General features: G+C 41.6%; 1 pseudogene; it reads left to right on the top strand.

The window, feature by feature from the left end:
- Positions 1 to 7,740: 7,740 nt before the first annotated feature.
- LOC148147532 (uncharacterized) overlaps positions 7,741 to 24,396 on the top strand; it is a 168,578-nt pseudogene continuing 151,922 nt past the window's right edge.

Genomic DNA, 24,396 nt, shown 5'->3' with positions numbered 1-24,396 from the left:
AATCTATCTAATTCTTTCTTAATGCACTACTTGCCTTTACTACCTCTGGGTTTTGTTGTGCATGTTTATTACCCACTGCATAAAGCAGTTAAATCAAAAACAAACATCTTAAATCTCCCTCTTCTAAGCTTGAGTCTATGTTTTCCAGTTTGAGAGTTTGTGACAACATGCACATTTTCAGGATCAGTTAATCTGTTTCCTTAAGAGTCTCAGATAATATCTTCTGGAAGCATTCTCTTCAGAGTCAACAATCCCAGGGTCTGCTCATAGCTGAAGTGCTATAATGTGATTGTTCCTCTTTGCACCACATTCATTATTTAGTTATCATTGATAGAGTGCAAAAACCAGAACGATGCATTGGATTCTTAAGGCAGCTGTACCTCCGCATATATATACAGGTTGATTTTGAACTGCATCTCAAGACCCAATTAACTTTCCTCACTTTCATCTTATCCTTCTGTAGTGGTTCCAGTGAGCCATCTACTGATAATAATAACAACAACGTATATTCATAAAGTGCTTTTAGTGCAGTGAAGCAGCCTAAGGGTCTTCAAAGGAATGCCATCAAACAGTGTTTAACACTAAGCCAAATAAAGAGATAGGGTAACCAATGGACTAAAGCCCAATTAAAGAGGTAGAATATATGGAGGGAAGACAGGAAGCGGGGGGGGGGGGTGCAGAGAAGCTTCGGTGTGGCCACTTATGATGGAGTAATTAAAATCAGAGGCTCTTGGGAGTTTTTTTAATTTTCTTGTTGGACTTAGGCATCCCTGGCAGAGCCAGCATTTATTGTCCATCCCTAATTGCCCTTGAAAAGGTCCTGGTGAGCTGCTGCCTTTAATCACTGCAGTCCATAAGCTGTAGATAGACCCAACAATGCCCTTAGGGAGGGAATTGACCCAGTGGCAAAGAAGAAATGGTGATATATTTCCAAGTCAGAATGGTGAATGACTTGGAGGACAATTTGCAGGTGGTAGTGTTCCCATCATCTGCTGCCCTTGTCCTTCTAGAAGGAAGTGATCATGGGTTTGTAAGGCACTGTCTCTGAATCTTTGGTAAATTTGTACAATGCATCTTGTAAATAGTACACGCTGCTGCTGCTGAGCATCAGTGGTGGAGAGAGTGGGTGATTGTGGATGTGGTGCCAGTCACACTCCTGACTTCTGCACTGTTGATAGTGGATAGGATTTGGGGAGTGAGGTCTCTGACTTGCTCTTGTAGCTCCTGTGTTTATCTGGCAAGTCCAGACGAGTTACTGGTCAATGGTAACCCCCAGAATGTTGGTAGAAGGGGAGTTAGTGATGGTAATGCTATTGCATGTCAAGGTTAATGGTTAAATTGTTCTTTTTAGAGATGGTTATTGCCTGGCAATTGTGTGACGTAATTGTTACTTGCCACTTGGCAACCCAAGCCTGGATATTGTCCAGATCTTATTGCATTTGAACATGAACTGCTTTTGACTACATTAGACTCAAAGATACTTTAGAGGAAGTGGTGAACCATGGAGGAATTTGAAAATAAGAATGAAAAATTTCAAATTTAAGCTTTGCTTAACTGGGAGTCAATGTAGTGAGGACGGGCATGAGTGTCGGTGGACTTTGCTGCACATTATGGCATGGGCACCAGACTTGGATGCCCTCGGGTTTATATAATAGAAGGCTTTCCATGAATGGAATAGACAAATTCAGAGGTGGCAAAGCATGGGTGAGATATTCATCAGCAGACAAGTTGATGTGAGCGAGTTAAGCAAAGTTTTGGAGTGGAATTGAGCAGTCTTTGTGGTAGCCCAGATATGGGATTGGAAGCTTATCTCAAGGTTAAATATGATCCAAAGCTTAGACAGATGTCAGTTAAAGGTATGGAGTTGGTGACAGGGACCAAAAACAATGGATTCGGTCTTCCCAATATTAAATTAGAAAATATTTATTCCCATCCAGTACTGCATGTTGGACAAATAATCCCACAGAACTGCTTATGGGTCAGGAAATGCAGTGTTTCCTCCAAACCAAACAAGCCTACTTCAAAATAATCTGCATTCGATTTCCCAAATATCAACATCGATAATTACTAACCTATCCTCTCAATGGCACCCCCCCAATCTTCCCTGATATTTCTCCATCAAAACTCTAATGGCAATCGCCAAACGTCTATCTCCGACCCGTACCACCTTTCCTTGAATTGCTATCTCTGTCCCAACTTCTGGTCCTGTCGCTCTCTGATCTCTCCTCAACACCCACATCTCTGTCCCAACCTATGACCCATCCCTCTATGATCAATCTCAACCCTCCCAACAGTATTATACCAATGACTGACAGCCTACACCTCCTAACCCCAAGCAACCATTAAAACCTAAACGTTCCTGCTTATTAGCCTTTCTTGGAGATTCCCCATCTAATGGGGTTCTGAGCCTGTCTCTCAGACTGGCTTCATCCCAGGGAGTTTATTCAATAATTTACCTTCCTTGCCATGGAATTAAGACTCCCGACTAACCACAATTCCTCTCTGTCACTTTAAAGACCAGCTCCACTGAATATCAAGGTGCATGAAAAGTGACCTTAACTTTTCCATTTGAAACATAAGCAGTTGCCAATTGAAGAATGCTGAACTGACTTGAGATGTACACTTCAACTTGGATTGTCATTGGTCTCAATATTCAGAAAAATAAGAATAATATTAATCAAGCTGTAATGCTTGAGGATATTCAGAGGATAGCTTATTATATGAAATCTCTCAAATCTGCAGCCAGGTCTCTGACAGGTGCCATGAGTCATCTGGTGAGGGAATATCCCCTGTCACCAAGCAACCGGCCTGGCAGTCAATGGTCTGGGTGAAAGGCAAAGACAGATTGAGAACGAGCACAAAATCAAAACATATTGCTGCTTAGAAACAGATCACACGTCTGCAGCATTCTCTGCCTGAGATCACTCATAAGCTGCATACTCAAAGAATGAAAGTCATTCCTGTTGTACTCCAAACTTATTGTACTTTTTATTTTCAAACACGAATCCTGCAGAGCTGAATTCCAGATGTGTATTGACACCAAGACAGAATTTAATGATTTCACGAAAGTCATAGTGAAATTGACCTTAACACAGATTAGGATGAAAATCTTCAATGGCTGTAGTCATATCTGGCTCAAAGAGCGGCAGCTGTAGTTGCTGGATACCAATAATCTTAACCCCAGAGCATTGCTGTAAGAGTTCCTCATGCAAAGTCTTAGCATTCAGCCAGTTTGGCAATGATCTTCCCTCTTTCATGAAGTCATAAGTGGGACTTTTCACTGATGATTGCACAGTATAAATTCCATTCAAAATTCCTCAGATAATGAAGCAGTCCATATTCCATTTTCAGAAAAACCTGAACCACAACAAGGCTTGATTGTTAATAATATTCACATCAAGTGCCAGGCAATGACTGTCATCAACAAATAAGAGCCTAACCGAGATCATGTTTAATGGTAGTCCCCCACTTCAAACATCCCTCATTAATATGAAACTCACTGACTGCCCTCAAAAATGTATTGGTAATTACAGCAGATCACAGACTATGCATTCTGCTGTGAGTGCTCCACTACCTGACTCTCCAAAACCTTTACACAATAGTCAAGCAAAAGGCATTTGCCTGGATGACTGTAATTGCAACAATAATCCAGAAGTTCAACTCTATCCTGGTCAAAACAGCTTGCTTCATTAGCACCTTATCCACCAGCTTAAACATTACCTTTCTCCATTATCAGGTTAGTATTGCTGTACTCTATCTTATCCACAGGATACATTGCAGACAATCACCAAGGGTTTTTCAGCGGTACCTCCCAAACTTGCAAATTCAACCATCCAGAAGGCCAAAAGTAGCAAATGTTGGAAATACAACCTATTTTAAATTCTCTCTGAGTCAGTCATCAGCTTAACCAGAGATCTATTGTTGTTACTTCATTGTTATGGCATTAAAGTCATAGAACTCCCTAAATAACAGCACGACAGGAGTAGCTTCATCATCCGTACTGCGACAGTTCAAGAAGAAGCGACATTCCCATCTTCTTCATGACATCTGGAGAGAGGCAATAAATGCTAATCTTGGCAAGGGCTTCTATAGCCTCTAAATAAATATTGTTAAAAATCATGATTGATTAAAGTTGAAGATAATGCAGGTCTGCAAGGGTGAAAGTTATGATGCCCCAACCTATGTAAATTTGATGAACCTGTTAAAATAGTTATTTCCCCTTACTCAATATCTTCCAGGGAGAGTTGAAAAATTCTTGTAACTTAGTCGAGAGTTCATCTCTGATCTCTACAAAGGTCAGAGTCTATAGTCTACAAAGAAAGTGATTACAATTGCTTTTGTCTGCTTTAACATCGCCCAGAACACAGTAATTCTCCTTGGTGTCTTGAATAAGATGTGATTCCTCAACTAACAACATCAAGAGAGACCTATCTGGTTATTGTCACATTGCTGATTCAGGAATAAAGACAAGCTACTGTGAAAGTTGGAATCTGAAATAAAAATAGAAAGTGCTGGTGAAACTCACCAGGTCTAGCGGTACCTGTGGAGAGAGAAACAGAGTTCATGTTTCGAGTCCAATATGACTCTTTTGAAACAGAGTTTCTCCAGCATTTATTGTTGTTTCTTGTGCCTTGTTATGTATAAGTAGTAGCTACACAGCAACAAAATACTTCATTGACTGTAAAGTGCTTAGGGATGTCTTGAGGTCAGAAAGGAAACTATATAAATTCAAGGATTTTATTTAGAGGCATGAGAGCTGAGAGAGTCAATGACCTTTACCATTGTGAGAGCAATCCTGGGTATGTCATGGTGCTGGGCTCCAATTGTTGTTGCAAAAGCGAGCATAGTCTGGTTACTGCAACGCTGTTAAAGCAGAGCCACCTGACTCTCTATGTTTCTTCTTCTGTTTCTCTGTAAGATTCAGGTGAAATAATCATTTCCAAAGGTATTTGATTCCTTCTTTGCTGCTGTTAATCCTCTCCTTCTTTTGACAGTAAGTTTGAAGAAACATTACTTAGCTAAGAGCTGAGAAGCAGGAAAATCTGAGACCCTCATATCCCAAGATCTTTCCTTGCTAGAAGTCCCTCATAACATCTTCCCATATCCCACAACACCCTCCAGCACTCCCACCCTCCAGAGTTGCAGCCAGCAGCACCTACTGTTGTCAGATTCCATCCCTTTTCATAAGGCAAGCAGTAACTAGTCAATCCACTGTCTAGCAGCACAGAAATAACATCTAGTAATTAAATTTGCTATGCTGCTGAAGCACAAAGTTTCAAACCAGATGACCATCTACTCATGCCTGCTTTGTCTCACACCGAACCTAGTGAGTTATTCGGATGAAAACAATTGAACAATCCCAATGAATTTCACCACTGGGCTTTCCGAACAAGTGACAAATACAGTAAAGAAATAGTGGAAAGGTCTAAACTGTGCTAGTGACTCAAAAAACTAGAATTTTAAAGTCAAAACTTTGGGCTGAATATTGAGACGAAACCAAAGCACACTCCTATGAGACAGGTTAGCTGGTGGCTGCAATGACGTTGGTTGACCCATATCAAATACCCTTCACTTATTTGTTTGTTTATTTATTTATTGTCACATATATCTAGGGAGATACAGTGAAACTGTTCTATTGCCACAATCTAGTGCCATTTTGAGGTGAAAGAGAAGGGGAAAAAAGGTACTTAAATAGTACATAGTGGATGTGACAAGGTCAACCAGGTGGACCTCATAGAATATGAGTTCTCTAATTGAGGCTGTTAACCCGGTTCAATTAGAGAGTCCTGGCTAATAGATATAAACAGGAGTGTCAGGGGTTCTATTCACTCTGAAAGTTGTCTCTGAGGAAGCCGGACCAGTGTCGAAGACGCTCAATGTGTAAATAAAGAGTGACTCGATGGTTGGATCCGGCCTTATTTCATTGGCAATGAGAGAAAAGAAGTACACTCTTGAAGAAATCTGTTCCCAACAGTCGTCTTTGAGTTGGGGTAAACATTTCCGGCATTATGCCATCATTTGGGAAGCTTGACTCATTCAATCCTGCCGTATGTGGAAAGAATGCATGATGTTTTCTGGGAAAATGACATTGGGGCAGATAAAAAGCAATCAATAATTCCCCTGACCGCTCATGAACTTGTGTTTTGCTTTGGTTACTAGGAGCCTAACATTTCCAGAGGCACCAGATACTAAAATCCTTCAAGAATTGACAGATTAATTAAGGAATTTTATGACCCCCAAGCCTCCTCTAATTCTGAGATGCTATCAATTTTACTCAGCGGTTCAAGAACCAGGAGAATCCATGCTGGCATTTTTGACATGGTTAAGACAACTGATAGAGGCATGTGACTTTGGTTAGCCCTTAATGAGATGCTGAGAGACCGTTTGGTATGTGGGATTAAGGATGTAACCATGCAAAAGTGCCTCCTAGCTGAAGCCCAACTAGACTTCAAACAGGCATTGCAACTGGCTTTGTCAATAGAAAATGTAGATGCCTTGAGTGCTTCCCGCTAGCAGATACTTTCTGGACACCCTTCCGTCGCCACTGATAATATCAGACTGTGGATGCTAAAAGATCCAATTCTGACAAAATTGAAACAGCTGGTGGTGATGGGGGAAACCAAAGGGCTGTCACAATCAGAATTGAAATCTTTCTGGACCTGGCAACACCAAATCACCGTAGAGGATGGCATATTATTTTGGGGAGCAAGTATGATTGTCGCGAGCAAACATTGCCACCAGATACTGGCTGTTCTCCACCAGACTCATCCAGGAGTTTCCAAAATGAAGATGTTGGTGAGAAGTTATGTCTGATGGCCAGGATTGGAAACAGACATAGCTGTGTTGGTGGGGCAGTGCCCAGAGTGCCAACTGGGACAAAATTCACCATCAGCAGCTCCTCTACATTCATGGGAATAACTAGGTAAAACCTGGTCAGTCATATGTCGACTATGCTGACCCTTTCATGATCTCAGCATTCTTAGTCATTGTGGACGCCCACTCAGAGTGATTGGACGTGCAGAGAGTTCATTTGTCTAACACAGGGACGGCAATAGAAAAGCGACGATCACCTTTTGCAATACACAGATTCATGGAAGTATGGGTCTCAGACATTGGGCATCATTTACCAGCAGAGAATTTGAGTATTTCCTACAGAAGAATGGTATTTGGCAAGTAAGGACAGCTCCATACCATCCATTGTCCAATGATCTGGCAGAAAGAGCAATCCCAACTTTGAAGGCAGGCTTAAAGAAAAAGCCTTCATCTTCACTAGATGCCAAACTGTCCCTGTTCCTATTGGATTATAAGACCCTGCCTGATGCAACTACGGGGACAGCTCCAGCAGAGTTAATAATGGGGTGAAGACTCCACACCAGGGTAAATCTGACCTTCACAGACATGGGGTAGAGGATGGAATGGCATCAGGAATGCCAATGCCAGACACAAGCCTCCTCTATGCGAGAGAAGCAGTTTACTTCAGGGGATCAAGTTTGTTGCCAAAACCATGGAAATAGCCTTGCATAGGTAAGAGCATGGTCGATGCAAGGTCAGGTCCCATGATGTATAAAGATTGGGCAGGGAGGGCAGTCTTGAACAAGCACGTGGACCATGTGAAAACTGCAAACTCAGAAATGGGGTTAGGAGCAAAACATCCCTGTCCCCAGAGAGCAACCAGAAAGGCTGTCGAAACCCGTGAGTTCTCCACCTCTGTCAAACATCGAAGAAACCTTGGAACCTGAGATGGACACGGCGGATGTTGAGGCCTTGATGCATTTACTGCCTGAGGAAGAGGTTGAATTTCTTCTGAGATGCTCCAGGCGCAAGAGCTGGGTTATGGTCCAGTACACACCGCCCATATCTGAGGCTGAGTCACAGGAATTGGACCTGGTGCAGAAACACTCCAGGAGTGGCAACAAGAGCCCGGACTTAGAGAGGGAGGGATGTAGCGATTGTAATGAGGCCAGCCAGGTGAGCCTCATAGAGTATAAGTTCCCGAATTGGTGCTGCTAATCTGGTCTCCTCAGTAAGTCCTGGCTGACAGATATGAACCAGAGTGCCAGAGGTTCTATTCACTCTGCAAGCTGGCTCTGAGGAAGCTGGATCAGTTGGAAGTACTATGCATATGTAAAATAGAGGGTGACTTGGCGACAGGATACCAGTCTCTGTGGAGTTATTTCAGAGTTCATCATCATCAGCCAGGGTCCAGGACTTCTGCAAGGTCCCCTTGCCTACATTGCAATTTTACCAACAGAGTAGGGGGCACCAATTAATTAATCAAAGCATTAATCAATTAAAAGGAATTTAAGGGCCAACACCGCTGAGATTTTACCCATAGCATTGGGAGCTGGGACAAATTGCCCAGTGAATTGTTATGTACTATTAGTCGAACCAGGTAAGAGATGAGTACCTGGCTCCTCTGTGGGATTCCTGTGCCAATTGGAGGTATTTCCACTCTCCAGAACCCAAGCTGTTTCTGTATCTGAATTTTCTCTCCCTCATTACACAGTTCACCCTGAATTCTCAGTCCCCTCTTACCAGGATCTGCCATGCTAGCTCTGTCAAGACCTAAACTTATCTTGAGTTCCAGCTTCAATTAAAACACATTTCCATTGGGGACTGCTGCAGTGGTCACCACTTCCTAACAGCACAACAAGGATGACAGAAATCATGGGGCAATGGCCGTTAAATCACTGCAAGATGAACCAACCCCAAGCAGGGCAGGCTCACTCTTAGCTTGAGTCCTGTAGACAGGCACCATAACGTCAGAGTAAAATGCAGCCTGTATTTACTGGGACAAAGAGTCATGGACAATTTTCAAAAACAAAACTGAGAAATATGCATATGTTGTAGGTTTTGCACTACACTGAATGTTACTTTTCAGAACAAATTGGGTTTTCATTATGATTTCATACTTGAAATAGAGAAAATATTTTTAATACATCAATTTCTCTTTTTCTTGGAAACACAAATGATCAAATATTGCAACTAAATATTTTTAAGACACGATAAGGATAGTTAACATAACACACATAGATGTAGGGCTGCATTTTAAGGGGAGATGGACTGCTCAACCCCAGTTCTAAAGGTCAGCCATCACCCAACACAACAGAAAAAATCCTGCCACACAGCCATAACAAACAGGGGCTAGGCTGCATTGATTGAAAGTGTGACATATGCCCCTGTAAGGCAGGACGTTTCCCCTATGACAGCTGCCAGCAAATTGGCAGTCCTGACAGAACAAGAGCTCAGTAATGGGTACATTACCTGAAGGAGGATGAGGGACAGTGATGGTCATTGTACAAAGTTAAATCCCAGATTTATGGCCAGGAGGGATCAAAAGTCAAGTTGGGGGTGGGGATGGGGGTGGGGAAAAGGTAGGTGGTGAGAGGAATGGAAGATCTGGCAGGATCAATGTTAATAAAATCCCCAGTGGTCTCCAAGAAGCCCACTGAGCTCACGGAGATCAAACAGTTGCAGGAGAAAGTGCCTGATATTTTCCTTGACGGTGGTAATGTGGTCTATGGCCGGACAAACTCAGCCACTGAGGATGGGTGGGACTGCAAAGAGAAGACCCTTCTGTCTAGTTGTCTGAAACCTTTTTCTGGGAGTCCAAATGACCCAAAAGAGGTAATAAATAGAACTTCCTTGGTAGAAGCCCAGTAAGCTGGCCCACTGTTAAAAACTTCTAGGAGAAAGTGAGGACTGCAGATGCTGGAGATCAGAGCTGAAAATGTGTTGCTGGAAAAGTGCAGCAAGTCAGGCAGCATCCAAGGAGCAGGAGAATCGACGTTTCGGGCATAAGAAGGGCTTATGCCCGAAACGTCGATTCTCCTAATCCTTGGATGCTGCCTGACCTGCTGCGCTTTTCCAACAACACATTTTTCAGCTCCGATCTCCAGCATCTGCAGTCCTCACTTTCTCCTAGTGTCATGATGATGGCATAGGACTCCAAAGTACCATGGCAGTTAATTTTTAACACTAGATATGTTTTTTTTAAGAAGTCTACTAATGCCAAAAATTATTATAGTTGTAAACTCAGTTACCATCTGGCAATATTGTGTGTAAGGCTCATGAAATATTATAGTTTAAGTTATCAAGGAAACTTCAAGCAAAGAAACAAACATGAAGGGAAGAAATAATGAGGGGGCTGATTATCTCTCTTCTTTCAGATGAATTGTTTGTTGTGGCTTTCCAGGAACATACAAACAAATGAGTTAAAAACCAACTGGAACACTAGTCTCTGTGTGTTAATGGCTTAATATCCTAACGTGTATACTGATGTGCTGTGAAGGTCACAGCTATGACAACAGCTACTAAAATATCCCTGCAGCTGGTAGATGAACTGAAGCCACTCTGTTGGTGTCATTCCACATTGCAAACTAACCATCCAGCCAACTGAGCTAACTGACCCTTAGTCCTACTGCTGAAAGGAAAAAATGTCAAAAGATTTTCAATCAATTTAAAAAGCTGAGAATCTCCAAATCAGCTGCACAACTACCAACAACAATTTTGCCAGGAATAACTCCTGTAAAAGTCATAAAGTTGGGCTATCTGCCCTTCAGGAATATTTCAGAGACTGTTCGTATATGTTTTCTTTTTAATTTGGGAAAGCACATCATTTCCAATATGTGTATAGCATTATTGTCTTTTCTTGCATTTGGTAATTAATAAGCGCACTCCTTTGTTAATTCAAAAAAAACTGATGGAATTATATTTATTAGGGTCTGTGAGAAAAGGGAAGGAATTTTTAGAAAATTAACCTTTTTGTGACAACCTGAAGGTTTAGGAGAATAACGAGTTCACCCGTCCTCATTCGGGAGCTTAAAGAATTGTGGCTTCCCGTCTGAGGCTGTAACAAATTGGGGAACTTCACTCAGGAACTGGTCATAACATTGTGATGAAGGTTCACAATATGTCATTGTTATTTGAGAGCCAGAGTTCTAAAATGGAGGAGCATTGGTTTTTAGTTTTCTACTCAGTAAGAATTTTGACCTTTTTTATAGATGTTGTGGCTGCAAGAAAGTAGGAATCTTGCAGTGAGTAACTTTCACCCTGACTCCCTCAAGCCCTGGCTACCATCTACAAGGCGCTAGTTAGGAATTGTCAGAATTTTTTCAACCTTCCTGGATGAGTGTAGTTCCAACACTTACGAAGCTTGAGTAAAGCAACCCACTTGTCTGGCACCACATACAAAATCGTCCCTTCAGTCCCTTCAACACAAATGTATCATGATGGCAGTGTGTACCATCTATAACATGCAATGGGAAAATTTGCCAAGGCTCCTTAGACAGAACCTTATGAACAGCCAGCCACTAGCACCTAGAAGGACAAGGGCCACAGAATATATGAAGATCACTACCTGCACGATCCTCTCTGAGCTACTGATCATCCTCACTTGGAGATGTGTCGCTGAGTCAAAATCCTGGAACACTTTTTTTAATGGCCTTGGGGGTCTACCTACACCAAATGGACCTCAGCGATTCAAGATGGTAGCTCAACAACACCTCCTCAAGGGCAACTCATGATGGGCAATACATGATGTCCAGCCAGGGATGGTCATTTTCTATGAATAAACAAACAAAAATTGAGTAAAGAAAAGTTAAAAAACCCATGTTAAACAATAAGTCAGCTGAGCTAGCAGTTTTTTTAAGGATTTCCTGAAGACTAAAGAAAATGGCAGCAAGTGAATGCACCACAGAAATTTGTTAAAAGTAAACTGATTACAATCGTGTCAGCTGACCAAAAAGCTTAATAGAGGAGTTATGTGTGACAGTTCACTGAGGTTTGAGTATTTGTAAGGTTATTGCTGACATAAAAGGGATGATTTTTTATTTATGATATTTTTGCTGAGACCATTTTAAATGATTCTTTTGTAGTATAGCATATTTTGTGCTTTTCTTTTGTGTAACAAACTTTTCCGTTCTTTTCATAAATAGTAGTAACTTGGAAGAAGGACCATGGAACACATTTGAGATAGTTATTTAGTGCAACACATTCTTAAAGTAATTCTTATATTTGACTTGGTACTGCATATGCTGAGAAGAAGGGACAAGTACTCAGAGAAGAGAGATTGAGGAACAAAAAAAAACCTTGATAAGCAAATGAATTGGGACCATTAAATTGTTTCCCCAGTTTTAGAGGATTTCTCTTGGAATTTTGACATTGTTAAAAACGACTAGGCTGGCTACATATGAGTTAGTGCCTGAGGCATACATGCAAAGGTTCCAGAATTTATTAAAGCTGCTGAGCAAACCTATATCGAAAAGATTAAGCAAAGTAATTTTTACAGGTGGAATAGGAGCATTAAAAAGTGAGGTATTTGAAAACCTTTTAGAATAAGAATCCATTTTGAGGACCAAAGAGTTGCCACTCCTAGATGGGGATCAAGAATAGCCGATAGCTTTGAGCTGATCCATAAACCTCAACCTTTTTTCTGTCACCCATGTATCTTCAAAAGAAAATGGGAAAGGAAGGTAAAGAGGCAGGGTAAGGAATGGAAAACTGGGAATGCCTTAAGGTCTCCTCTCCAGATGAGAAAGGAAAGTGCCGAGGATAGAGATGAAAATCTGAAGCTGAGCTGTTTCCATTATAATGAAACATAAAAACATAGAAAATAGTAGCAGGAGGAGGTCATTCAGCCCTTCGAGACTGCTCCACCATTCATCACGATCATGGCTGATCGTTCAATTCAAGAACCTAATCCTGCTTTCTCCCAATAATCTTTGATCCCATTCACCCCAAGTTCTTTATCTAGCATCCTCTTGAATATTTTCCATGTTTTGGCATCAGCTACTTCCTTTGATAATGAATTCCACAGGCTCACCGCCCTTTGGGTCTCCTCATCTCCATCCTAAATGGTCTGCTCCGAATCCTCAGACTGTGATTCCTGGTTCTGGACAACCCACCATCTGGAACATCCTCAAGGCACTTATCCTATCCAGTCCAGTTAGAATTTTATAAGTCTCTACGTGATCCTCCCACATTCGTCTGAACTCCAGCAATAACGATCCTAACCTAATCAATCTCTCCTCATACATCACCATCCCCGGAGTCAGAGTTGTAAACCTTTGCCGCACTCTCCTAAAAGTAAAAGCATCCTTCCTCAGAAAAGGAGATCAAAAATACACACAATATTCTAGGTGTGGCCTCACCAAGGCCCAGTATAACTGCTTCCCTCTCTTAATCATGGCCAACATACCATTTGTCTTCTTTACTGCCTGCTGCACATGCATGTTCACCTTCAGTGACTTGTGCACAAGGACACCCTGGTCCCACTTCACATTCTCCTCTTAGACACATCCAGTTAGTTGAGAGGGACTTACTGGAGTTCATCAAAGTGAGTCTAAAGAGCAAACTCAAAGCAAAATGCCATGGACCAAATTGTACCTTCAACTAAACTAAGAGACCAGAGGTAAACACTGCTGTGACTGCAGAAGAATACAAAAGGTTGATGAGCGATACAAAGTGTTTTTGTTTAAATGAAAGATAACCCCTTTTATTTCAAGTGAGTCAGCCAAGCCTACACTATACGAAGGGATACAAAGGCTACGCAAACTCTCTTGATGGAGAAAGATGTCATTTTTCTTTCACAACCAAGGGGTATGGTATGTGATAATCAACAAGAGGTTTTTTTTACTCATGTTTGATCTGATGCCATGAGACTGTGTGGGTCCAGAGTCAATGTCAAAGATTCCCAGGATGACTACCCCTGCCTGTATGCCCTGTGCTGTCACCTCTGCTAGGCCTGTCCTGCAAGTGAGTCAGCACATATGCAGAGTGGTGATCATGTTGTCAGGGATATTATCTGTAATATATGATTCTGTGAGTATGACTATGTCAGGCTATTGCTTGACTAGTCCATGAGACAGCTCTACCAATTTTGGCGCTAGCCTCCAGGTGTTATTAAGGAGGACTTTGTAGTATACTCAGGGCTAGTTGACTGTTGTCATCTCTAGATCAATACCAGGTGGTCCATCTGGTTTCATTTCTTTTCTGAGACTCTTCAGGAGAATTGGCTTGCAAGGTCTTTTCAGAGGGCAGTTAGGAGTCAATCACACTGTTGAGGGTCTAAAATCACACGTAGGCCAGACCAGATAAAAATAGTGGATGTTTATCCCTCAAGGACATTAATGAAACAGATGATGAAACTCAACAGGTCTGTGGAGAGAAAGCACAATTAACATTTTGAATCCAGTGACTCTTCATCAAGACCAATTATTTTAATTAGCCATTTAAATCCAAATTTTAAAAAATCAAATTGTAGTATCTGCATAGTGGGATTTGAACCTATGTTCCCAGACTATTAGGTAGCTCTCTGGATTATTGGCCCAGTGACAAAACCACTTCTCCTTCTCCAAATTTCATATGTTCATACACTAAAAGTATATTGGCAGCCTCTGATGAATATTTTCAATGATTGACCATGATGTAACAAAACGAAAGGTAAAAATTATGATCTATCAAGTTAGTTGTCTATTCAATATTACCAAAAGTTAGGACCATAACATTGACAATAAGCTTGCTAACAAATGGCAAAGAACTGAGAATGCAGGAAATCTGAAACAGAAACAGAAATTGCTAGAAAAACTCAGTAGTTTGGCAGCATCTGTGGAAAGAAACCAGAGTGAACATTTCAGGTCTGTGACCCTTCATCAAAAGAAAGATTGCTTCTCTGAAGAATGGTTACTGGACCTGAAATGTTGACTCTGGTTTCTCTCCACCGATGCTGCCAAACCTGCTGAGTATCTCCAGCAATTTCTGCTTTTGTTTCAGATTTCCTAAAGAGTCTAACAAGCACATAATTATCTATTCAAATGTGATGGGCTGGCTGCTAATTTCAGCATATACCTATCTAGCCTATCAAGAGGATTAGTTTGGGGTGAACATGAAGGTAATAGGCTACCCACCCAATATAATTTTCATGACCCCCCTGCTGAAATTACACCCAGGGAGTGCACATAAAATCTAGTCTATGGTATTTATGGACAGGAGCACCTGTCTAAAATTAGTATCAGTGATGGAATTGTATAAACTACAAAACTAACACACTACTATATTCCACTTGTGAATTAGTTCTTCGTGTTATTACAACTTTCATGTAGCCATTAAACTATTTTGTGGTGCAGCTTATTCATAACTGAGAGTAAAAATGGTTTGCTACAATCACCAACCAATATGATTTATATAGTCTTCTAAAAACTACAATTCAGAACACAGACCTATCACTGAATTAATTGCTCTTAGTGACCTTTGTACTCTAAACATCCCTGGATGTATTATCATTGACAGTGTTCTTAGGAATTTGGCACCTCAGAGGACTACTTAAATTGTTATCAAGTAAACAGACATTAGCATATAATAGATAAGCTTTGACATTTAAACATTACTTTTATGTTTTCTTCATAATTGCTCCAGAAAAAGCAATAGCTAAGTATTAGTCATTGCTCACTGTGACCTTCCTTGGCTTGGAGCCAGAAGCCTGATTTTCAACTTTTGCCTGGAAAACACTCTTTTATATTATTTACGTGGTGATGCTTGCCGACAGCAAGTAACCATTTTCAGTACTTGCCTGTTTCCAAACTTGGGGATAAGCTGGTCATGTGATGTGAAACACACTACCCAGTGGTTAGGTGACCAGGAGGAGGGATATCCTTTTTGCTGTGCTTTTATTCCTTCACCCAGGGAGGAGTATAGTTGCCTCAGAGGGAGCAGAAGGAAGGTTCACCATACTGATTCCCGGGAAGAGATGATTGTCCCATTATAAGAGATTGAGTAGATTAGGCCTCACAAAAGACTACCACATTGCCACAGCTCTTTCCTCTCCTAAGTCCTTGAGCATGTTTGCACTTCTAAACTGCCAGACCAATTTTACTCTGAAGGCGTCCAGTTCAACTTTACCATCGCTTCTCATTATTGCTTCACTCTTGCTAAATAGTCAGATTATGGAGCTGCTATTCAGTGTCATATTAGAATGTCCTTCAACAAAATATTCGGAAGACTGATGCAAATATTTTAAGTCCCTGGTCTAAATTTCTGTCCCTAGTTTCTGACTCCATTCCACCTCTAACAAAGTCTGAAACTAATGCATTCAGTTTGATAACCTCAGTCTGAGCTTGACATGAGCATCCAACAATATATATTTATGCTGTCACTAAAACAAGCTATTTCCATCCCCATAATATCATTCACTTTCAAGTAGATTACAGCTCATCTGCTGTTGAACCCCTCATTCACACTTTTCTAGCTTCTAGACTTTCCAAGTACTCTGACTGACTTCCCACACACCACTGTCTGTAAACCTAAGATCATGAAAAAATCATCTGGCTATGCCTTAACTTGCATACAGTCCTGTTCACCAGCATTCCCCCCTAAATTTCTTTCTGCTTGCATAAGACGCTCATGGATTTTTTTAATAGTAAAAACTATGTGTTTGAAGACATAACAGAATCAATGACATAATCTTTTATTCATAATAATGCTAATTAGATTGATCTTTGTCTTTCAGTGTTTGTCACTTATTCATTTATTTCCTTCTCCAGGTTGTGAGTAAGTTTTGAAGGATTGTATTAAGGAATGGCCTTTGAGCCTAATTATTTCTCTGCATCGATAAACAACCAAATATTTCTCATTCAGGTTAAAACAAACGCCTTGGATAGAGTAGGCATTTCTTTTCTTAACAGTACAGTGAGAAAATAAGAGATCTACGTCATTTTCTAATAGGCAGGTCTAACAGACATTGAAGGCTCCTTCAGGGTTATGGGAACGATGACTCATGTGGTCTTTAAGTACAACATCCCAAACTACTGAATATGGAGTATGACTGGCGTATGGGTAGGAGGTTGGTTTTCTTCCTGTTAACCATCTGACAATACCTGTAGAAGTGCAATTTGTGCAGCTGATAGGTGTAGAGTTTGTACAATGTATCATCTTGAATTGCCTCCCATAGATTTTGCCACATATGATACTTTAAATATTTTGTCATAACTTTTATTTAACTTCTATGAGAACTATACAAGGGGACTAGGATGGCAAGGCGACTACTAATACTAAGTCCTCTGTAGGGAAGGGTCAGTATTTGAGAACATAGGTGTGGTTGGACCTGAAAATATGAAATATTATTGCTGAGAATGTGTGTTTGATCATTTCATTTGAAATATTCAAGGGCTATTAAACTGCACTTGACTCTTGATTTAAATGGACCAGTTAGAGCTTATTTCACAGAGGAAAGCAGGGGTAAAGGAGTGTAAACATTTTTCACTATTGAGTTAAGCATGGATGCCAAAATTGAAGACCGAGACAACATAATTGTTATTTCTAATTCCTGCAGGTTGTCAACCTAATATCTATTTGAGTAATTTACAATAATGAAGGCTTTAATGGTTTGATTCTCATTCTTGATAACCATTCTCATTTTTCAGACATCTATAGTTGAAATAATTCTGTTTTCTGAGAGGTGTTAGTAGTCCTCAGATTATAAAACAGGCTTTTCACAAGCTATTTGATAACAACTGACAAGGTACTTGCACATGTAATTGCAGATTCATTATTTTCCCTTCAAGGTATTTTATATCTGCAATTATAAATATATGAGAAAACTGACATTTATCATTACATTAAGCTGCTAAGTTTTGAAGTGATTTTATATTGATGCTGTTGCAGTCTGCCAAAAAAGGCTCCTCTCTCCTTAATCAAGGTCAGTATGCATATTGTGTTGTATGTTTGGAAAATTTGCAGTAAATTAATGTGTTTCTGCATTATCCTATTTTTACAGCCCAGTTCCCTTTTGTGTTTAAATCTAGCACCACCTAGCTGAAATGTAATGAACTATAAACTGCAGAGTGAATTGAAACAAATTGCTAATCATTGAATTGCAGTAGTCTGAGGGAGTATAGTTAATCTGTGAATAATGCAAATTTTTTCAGCTTTGTTACTGAACTACATTACATCAGATACATTACTAATAAGATGCATAGCAAAAACAGTAATTACGCAAAACATATTTTTATTGATCTTTTTATATTGATTCAAATCTGACGCAGCAGAATCTTGATGTCCCTACAATGGAGAATTGAACCATCTACAAAATTAAAACAATAAAATAAAGCTCTTGCTGAGTTTGCAGATTTTTATTAGAAGTTACAAATCCTGCTTGAGCTGGGAAGCTTGAAAACAATGGAGTAGCTGAATATTATCAGATGAACCTCTCGATTTCTGCAGTAGTACAGCAATGGGCAGCCTGCATAGCTCACAGGTATTAACTGGTAAACGAAAAGCATTTTTGTATATAGTGGATATGGATGTGCCGCACGTATGAACCAACTGCGAACGAAAACATGAAATTGATTTTGAACAATTCTTTCTGACCAGATTGCTGAATTTTTTGTTTTGTCATTACAAATGTCATTTCTTCACACACACACCGTTTTAGTTATTATGGCTGAAAAATCTGAAAAACATCAGGGTTGATTTTAATGCAATTCACCTGTTGATATCAGGAAAGGTATGTATTTGTAACAACAGCACTTAGCAGTGCATTAAGGGCTCTTGAGGCACAGAGGTATTGCTTCTGCCTCTAGACCAGGAGGCCTGGGTTCAAGCCCCACTTGCTTCAGAGGTGTCCAATAACATCTCTGAACAGATGGATGAGGAAAATATCCTTAGCACTATGTTTCCAAAACACTATCATTCTAGCCATGTATTTCTGAAATCCACCCAGGTGCCATCAGAGGTGGGTTGCATGAATATAGAGAGGACAGGTTCCTTTGTTGCAATTAGGACTATGATACCATTTTAATCCCAAATATCAAAAGTTCTGCCCAGTATTCAATCCTTAGAGCCAACTTTGTTATATTTATGGAGGGCTCATTTCCTGCTCCTCAGATGCTGCCTGACCTGCTGTACTTTTCCAGCAACACACTCAGCTCTGATCTCCAGCATCTGCAGACCACACTGTCTCCCAGTATTTATGGAAGCCCTAGTCAGCAACCCTTCGAAATGTTCGAATTTCCCAGATTACTTTTTTCACATTATGGCCTTCCAATGCGATTTATTTGTATGGAAAAACACTTGGAGGCAGAGGAACAACAGCAGCAATCCAAGTGACCAAATCCCGGTGCATTAATTCAAAGACAGCATGTGAGAAGGACTGCTGTGAGAAGCAAAGGGGTATATGGATTAGGAATCAGGTGTTTTTTTGGATCTGAGAGGAACAGAGCATCCGGAGTCTGCTGTTCTCAAGGCAGGTGTCTGTAGCCATGCTGCCTAATGAACAATGTGCGCCAGGCATTGATAGTGGCAGCTTTAGTATCCACAGCCCTTAACTTCTTTGCCACAGAACCTTACCAGCCTTCTATAAGAAACATACCTCACATATCTCTTTCTGCAGTACACAGTCGTGTTGATCTTGTCATTAACATGTTTCTGAGGACTCTTTATTCAGTGCACTGCTTCATACCCTGAGTTCATGTAGAAGACTGAGTCAAAGCATTAGTACGGACAAAGTTTCTCTTCCTTCCCTTACAACAACAACCTATATTAATATTCTGTGTTTCCCACAGAAAAATCTTTCAAAGGGCTTTACAGGAGCATATTTGGACAGAAATTTACATCTAGTGTTTTAGGGGATATCAGGACAGAAAGAATCGTTTGTTAGAGTCCTGAAAAAGATTGGGATGACATCCAATTGGCAGTTAATTTCGAAGAGAGCTGAGAAAAATGGAAGAAATTCATATTGTTAGCTTTTCTGGATGGCTGGAGGTTGGCAATAAATGTTGGCCTTGGGCACTATTATACAACCTATGTTCTGAGAATATATTGAAGAAACATATCATCTCGCTGTCACTGAGGAATTTGAACTAACCTACCCAGGTTTCATACAAAGTTCCAGCAAATCAGTAGGTGCACTCTTCCCTCTGGGACAGAGGGTTGTGGATTTGAGCCCCATTACAGTGACTGAGAATCACTGTGCTTGGCACATTCCAATTTCCACTCCCTGCCTTTGGTTGCACGTCTTTAGTTCCCTTGGCCCTAAGCTCTGGCATTCTCTCCCTAAACCACATTACCGCTCTCTCCTTGTCACTGACATCACCAGCATACTAACAGTCTCTAATTTTCCTTGCGAGATGGTGATAAACTGCCATCTTAAATCTGCAAGTTCTCTTACAGCATCTCTGACTTGGAACTATATTGCTGTTCCTTCATTGTCACTGCCTTAAGATGCTGGAACTCTCTACCAAACAGCATGATGGAAATACCTTCACCACAGTGGGCTACAACACATCAAAACTCAGCTCACCACCACTTTTTCAAGGGCAATTAGGGATGGGAAATATAAGTCAATAATGCCACGATTGAATATATAATTAAATAAAACGTTTATCTGGAACTATACTGACTACCTCAGTATGGGAGCAGGAGTAGAATAATAATGCAATTATCCAAAACTCATTACAACTGATTCCTAAAATAGCAGAATACTATATTGTCTACCAAACAGAAAACCTAATTACTTGTTTTAACCTGCTTTTTGCATTAATATTCCAATTGCCAGCAGTGAAGTTGCTCTAAAGACAGAGGGGAGCATTTCCAAAAATATCAGAGTTGTGAAGTATAAACAGGTTGGATCAGACAACCAGTGAAATGATTTCATGAGTGCTAATGAGTGTTAATAAGTAGTGTTATAAACAATAGTGGGAGTAACTGATGATACCAAGAACTCAGTTAAAGGAACTATAAGTAGATTCCTGGAACATTGGGACTGGTTCTGGGGCAAATGAGATCAGTATAATCTGGATGGGTTACACCTGGGCAAACTGATGTCTGAGGGAAGTACTTGCTCAAATAGCTCAGGGGGGTTTAAACAAAATGCTAGATGAATGGAAACCTATACGAGGGGCCAAAGGGACAGGAAACAAGGGTAAAAATAAAAGACCAAATGGAAAATAAGAAAGTGAGAAGTAGAGAATTCAAAGGGAAGAATCAAACAGGGATATAATGCAAAATAATGCAACAAGGAATAAAAATGTTTGGAAGATGAGCGCTAGCACTTTATATCTTAATAGGTGAAGCATTTACAATTACATAGATGGAATTGTCACGCAAATAGATATGAACAAGTATGAGGAGAAAGTGAGGTCTGCAGATGCTGGAGATCAAAGTTGAAACTTTATTGCTGGAACAGCACAGCAGGTCAGGCAGCATCCAGGGAACAGGAGATTCGACGTTTCGGGCACAGGCCCTTCTTCAGGAATGAGCAGAGAGTGTTCAGCAGGAGAAGATAAAAGGTAGGGAGGAGGGACTTGGAGGAGGGGCGTTGGAAATGTGATAGGTGGAAAGAGGTCAAGGTGAGGGTGATAGGTCGGAGTAGGATGGAGGCGGAGAGGTCAAGAAGAAGACTGCAGGTCAGGAAGGCGGTGCCGGGCTTGAGGGATCCGGCTGAGACAAGGTGGGGGGAGGGGGGATGAAGAAACTGGTGAAGTCCAAGTTCATCCCCTGCGGTTGGAGGGTTCCCAGTCGGAAGATAAGACGCTCCTCCTCCGACCATCGGGTTGTTGTGGTTTGGCGGTGGATGAGTCCAATGACCTGCATATCCTCGGTGGAGTGGGAGGGGGAGTTGAAATGCTGTGCTACAGGTTGGTTGGGTTGGTTCGTCCGGGTGGCCCAGAGGTGCTCTCTGAATCGCTCCGCAAGTAGGCTGCCTGTCTCCCCAATATAGAGGAGGCCACACCGGCTGCAGCGGATGCAGTAGATGATGTGGGTGGAGGTGCAGGTGAATCTGTGGCGGATATGGAAGTTTCCTTTGGGGCCTTGGAGAGAAGTGAGGGGGGAGGTGTGGGCGCAAGTGTTGCACCTCCTGCGGTTGCAAGGGAAGGTGCCGGGAGTTGAGGTTGGGTCGGTGGGGGGTGTGGATCTGACAAGGGAGTCGCGGAGGGAGTGGTCTCTACGGAAAGCTGATAGGGGAGGGGAGGGAAATATATCCTTGGTGCTGGGGTCTGTTTGGAGGTGGCGGAAGTGACGGCGGATGATGCGCTGTACATGGAGATTGGTGGGGTGGTAGGTGAGGACCAGTGGGGTTCTGTCCTGGTGGCGGTTGGAGGGGCGGGGCTCAAGGGCGGAGGAGCGGGAAGTGGAGGAGATGCGGTGGAGGGCACCGTCGACCACGTCGGGGGGGAAATTGCGGTCCTTGAAGAAGGAGGCCATCTGTGTTGTACGTATTTTGAACTGGTCCTCCTGGGAGCAGATGCGGCGGAGACGAAGGAATTGGAAGAATGGGATGGCGTTTTTACAGGGGGCAGGATGGGAGGAGGTGTAGTCCAGGTAGCTGTGGGAGTCGGTTGGTTTGTAGTAGATGTCCGTGTTGATTCGGTCGCCTGAGATAGAAACAGAAAGGTCTAGGAAGGGGAGGGAGGAGTCCGAGACTGTCCAGGTGAATTTGAGGTTGGGGTGGAAGGTGTTAGTGTAGTGGATGAACTGTTCAACCTCCTCGTGGGAGCACGAGGTAGCGCCGATACAGTCATCAATGTAGCGAAGGAAAAGATGGGGGGTGGGGCCAGTGTAGTTGCGGAAGATGGATTGTTCCACATACCCTACGAAGAGGCAGGCATAGCTGGGGCCCATGCGGGTGCCCATGGCTACTCCTTTTGTTTGGAGAAAGTGGGAGGATTGGAAAGAAAAGTTGTTCAGGGTGAGGACCAGTTCGGTCAGTCGAAGGAGGGTGTCGGTGGAAGGGTACTGGGTGGTACGGCGGGAAAGGAAGAAGCGGAGTGCTTTGAGTCCTTCGTGATGGGGGATGGAGGTGTACAGGGACTGGATGTCCATGGTGAAGATGAGGCGTTGGGGACTGGGGAAGCGGAAATCCTGGAGGAGGTGGAGGGCGTGGGTGGTGTCACGAACGTAGGTGAGGAGTTCTTGGACTAATGGGGACAGGACCGTGTCGAGGTATGCCGAGATGAGTTCGGTTGGGCAGGAGCAGGCTGAGACGATGGGTCGTCCGGGGCAGTCAGGTTTGTGGATTTTGGGCAGGAGGTAGAAACGGGCGGTGCGGGGTTGTGGGGCTATGAGGTTGGAGGCGGTGGATGGGAGGTCCCCTGAGGTGATGAGGTTATGGATGGTCTGGGAGATGATGGAGAACAAGTATGACACAATTGGGATTCTGGAAAAGTGACTGTAGAGTGACCAAGGTTGGAAACAGAATAGCCATATTGCATTCAGTTTGTAAGAAGGACAGACAAAGATGAAAAGGAGGAGGGGTTGTACTGTTGTTCATAGAGGAAATTAATGTAAAATTAGGGAAGGTTATTAACTCCAGTGAAGAGGAATCTGCAAGAGTAGAGTTTAGAAACACATAGGGGCCGAAAACAATAGTGGGATTGTTTGTCGATCCTCAAATTATTGTTGTAATGTTAGGGAAGGCATTAAACAGGGAAATTGAGACAAAAGTAATAAAGGTCCAATTGAAATTATATAAAACTTTAATCTGCATTTAGATTGAGTCAATCAAATCTTTCATGGAACGTACAAAGTGATGGTAAAACTCATAGGTATTAGAAAACACTGACATGATCAGACAGCATCGACATGGCTTTAGGAAAGGGAAATTATGTTTTACAAATCTAGAATCATAGAATGATAGAATTTTATAGTACACAAGGAGGCCAATTGACCCATCGTGTCTGTACTAGCTCCTAAAAATGTTACCAAGCCTGTCCCATTCTCCAGCCATATCTCCATAGCCCTCTAAATTCACCATTTTCAAATATATATCCAGCTCCCTTTTGAAGTCTCTTTCAGAATCCACCTCTGCCACTCTCGCAGCAGTACATTCTAAATCCAAAAACTCTGAGTAAAGATGTTTCTCCTCTTCTCACTCGGAGCTCTATTGCTGACAATCTTGAGTTACTGTCATACCACTGAGTGAAAACAAAATATTCTTCTTTACCCTGTCAAAATTGTTCATAATTTTGAACACCTCAATAATGTTGCCTCTTAATCTTCTCTGCTCCAAGGAGAATATGCTCATCTCTCTAATCTTTCCTTGTATCTAAAGTCATTCATTCCTGGTATCATTCTAGTAAATCTCTTTTGTGCACTCTCCAAGGCTTTAGCAACTTTCCTTAAATAAGGTGCCCAGAATTAAAGACAATATTCTAAATGTTCTGACCAATGATTTGTAGAGGTGTGGCATCACTTTCTTCTGCTAGTTAATGCACACACTGTTTGAAGGTTTGCCATTGCCCATCGACTGTCATCCTTTAAGTAATGTTCTCCACTTTCTACTGGAAGATTTTGAGGATTTAACTAATAAAGTTGATAAAGGGGATCCAATTGATGTAGTTAAGTTTGACTTTCAGAAGGCTTTCAATAAGATCTGCGTAAGAGATTAGCATGAGAATTTAAAGC

The sequence above is a fragment of the Chiloscyllium plagiosum genome, unplaced genomic scaffold (assembly GCF_037043375.1).
Source record: "Chiloscyllium plagiosum isolate Xiang-an unplaced genomic scaffold, Cpla_swu_hap1 HiC_scaffold_16, whole genome shotgun sequence".
NCBI classification, from domain to species: domain Eukaryota; kingdom Metazoa; phylum Chordata; class Chondrichthyes; order Orectolobiformes; family Hemiscylliidae; genus Chiloscyllium; species Chiloscyllium plagiosum.
Note: the sequence above shows the minus strand (reverse complement) of the source record. Positions and strands in the feature narration are given on the sequence as shown.